This window comes from Orycteropus afer, unplaced genomic scaffold (assembly GCF_000298275.1).
Source record: "Orycteropus afer afer isolate SDZICR_OR568_19922 unplaced genomic scaffold, OryAfe1.0 scaffold00531, whole genome shotgun sequence".
Classification (NCBI taxonomy): Eukaryota; Metazoa; Chordata; class Mammalia; order Tubulidentata; family Orycteropodidae; genus Orycteropus; species Orycteropus afer.
In genome coordinates this window covers 245,739-248,571 of record NW_006922118.1, presented here as the reverse complement: position 1 = coordinate 248,571, position 2,833 = coordinate 245,739, and positions in this window count along the sequence as shown.

Below are 2,833 nucleotides of genomic sequence, written 5' to 3'. Positions count from 1 at the left end.
CACAGCGCCCCTAGAGGACAGAGTGGAACTGCACCACAGGGTCTCCAAGGCTGTCAATATTTACGGAACATTGCTCCCATACAGCAGCTGGTGGGCCCACCCACCAACCTTTTAGTTAGCACCTGAATGTTTTAACCCCAATGCCACTAGACCTCCTACTGTGCACCTCAGGAGAAGCCCATTCACTGTCACATCTTTGACCTTATTTTTCATGCATGGGACAATCCCCTCTCTCTTTTACTTCCTGCTATTCCAGACGTGTCATGTACTGCGACCATGCCAAAGCCATGAGATAATTGAAGACTTGTCTGCAGAAGAAGGTGGGCTCGATTTGGTGGGAAGATATCTCCAGTGCATTGTAGAATAATACATGCCATAAACAGAACACAGACACCAACAGTGACCAAACCTACAAAGACAGGGAAGTAATACTGATGGCAGTGAGTTTCGTTTGGTTTCTTTCTGACCAAGAAAGATACCAGCAGGCAGGGGGTAAATAATCCAGCTAACCCCAATGCTAAATCTGAATGATATTTATTACCCTTGAGAAGTGCTTAGTCAAATGTGTCCAATGCAGCCACTGAAATTCCACAGGCTTGTTCATGTGGCAGAAATAATGTCTGCTGTTTTGCAGCTGACTACTCTGGTCCTTGGCTTTGTGGTTAAGGAGCATTCCTGGGCTGAGCCAGCCCCGCCACCGCCACCGGAGTGAACGGGGAGCCCTGGAACTGTCTAGACTTGGAGATAGCCCGGTGATTAGATCCTGCCCGTGCAAAGCGTTGTGGCCCTGCCAGCTGCAAGCAAAAGGCCCCAGACGGACCTGCCTTATCTTACCTCCTCAGACGGGGTGAAGTGATTAACAGCATCATCTATCAGAGATTGCATGGGGCAGCTGAAACAGCACACCGCTCTCAAGTTGGAAGATGTGTCGTGGGGTTGCTTTCCGTCTTACTTGCCTGTTAATCTGCTGCTAGTAAACACGTCAGGACGTGTTGTTCCCGTTTGTTGCTGTGGAGGGGATTTCGACTCATGGCAGCCGCACGTGGTCAGAGACGAGTTGTGCTCCGTGGGGTTTGCAGTGGGCTGTGATGCTTGAGGAGCAGACAGCCAGGCTTTTCTTGTGAGGTGGCCTGGGGTGGACGTGAACATCCGACCTCTTGGCTAGCAGGAACTCCCTCGCACATACTGGTCAGTTTATTTGCTAAAACATAAGCATACCCAGAGCTTCACCCGGAGTGATGTATTTAATGATGACACGCTGTATGACATCAGCCATTTTCTTCAGCAGAGATGTAGGAGCTGATAAGTGCTGTATCTGTTTTACTATCTTTTTATAGTTTTCTTATACACTTTCTGCCATGGAGTCAATTTGGACACATCGTAACGCCATGTGTGCAGACATGAACTGCCCCATTGGGTTTTCTGGATTGGAAGCTTTATGGAACTACCTCTGCTGGTTTGGTGGTTCATGCATTTTGCTGCTAACCAAAAGGTTGGTGGATTGAATCCAGCAGCCGCTCCTTGGGAGAAAGACAAAACAGTCTGCTTCTGTCAAGTTTGACAGCTTTGCAGATCCCACGGGGCAGTTCTACTCTGTCTGATAAGATCCCTGTGAGTTGGAATCAAATCAATGGCAGTCGGTTTGAGTTTCTGTTACTGTTGTTAATTTTTATGGAAACAGATTGCAAGGACTTTTTTCTGCAGTGCACTGGGTGGAGTTGGTCCACTGATCTCCAAGTTAGTAGATCAATGTAAACCAATCAGGGGCCTTGCAAGGGACAGAAAAAGAGTCCCATTTTAACATCCAGACCTGCAAAAGACAGGCATTTGCAGCAGAGCCTTTTGTAAAATGTTCAGGAATCTTATCTCTTTGCACTGAAAATGCAAAATGTGTTGCAGTTCCACTCTGTCCTCTAGGGGCGCTGTGGGTCAGAATCCCCTCCAGGCTGTGGGTTTGGCTTGGGCTTTGCTTCTCTGAAGATAGGAGCCCTGGTGGCGCAGTGCCTAAGGCATTTGACTGCCAACCAGAAGACAAAGAAGGAAACCAAACTCTCAAAGAAGCAGATAGTCGACAGGACTAATGGCCTACGTCAGCCACAACCTCATCTCACCTGAGACCAAGAGGGACTAGATGGTGCCCGACTGCCACCTCCGACCATTCTGCTCAGGGATGAAGAGATGGAGCCTGACAGCGTGGGAGAAAATTGTGGAACCAAACCTTATATTCATGACAACACAACAGGCTTACCGGGCTGGTTGAGACTGGAGGACTCTCTGAGACTAATACCTTGAGATACTCATCAAACCTTGAACTGAAACTACCCATGAGTAATAAACCTGGTAGCTAAATAATAAAGAAGATCACCCACAAGCACTGTGCTTCTTTATAAAAGTCATCTATATGAGACCAAATGGCCAGCAGTGACTTTGAAACTAAAACGAGAAGGGAAAGGGGCAGGAGACTAGATTAAGGGAAACAGGACAACCAGAATGGAAGTGATCAGACTGTTCATGCATTGTGAATAATATAACTAATGTCACTGAACAGCTTGTGAGGAATTGTTGAATGGGAGCCTCAGTTGCTGTATAAACCTTCACCCAAAACACATAACATATTTAAAAAATAAAAACACACAAGGCCACGTGGTGGCCCATTAGTTCTGTGATGGTGCTGCTGTGTACCAGAGTCAAATCTGCCAGGATACGTCAAAACCACACCTCAAGCAGCGACTGGGACCTTAAACGCTAGGAAGCTGCCATCTAGATGCAACAACGGGTCTCTCCTCGTCAAGAAGAAAGAAGAAAACCAAAATTAATGGAAACAATCAGTCCT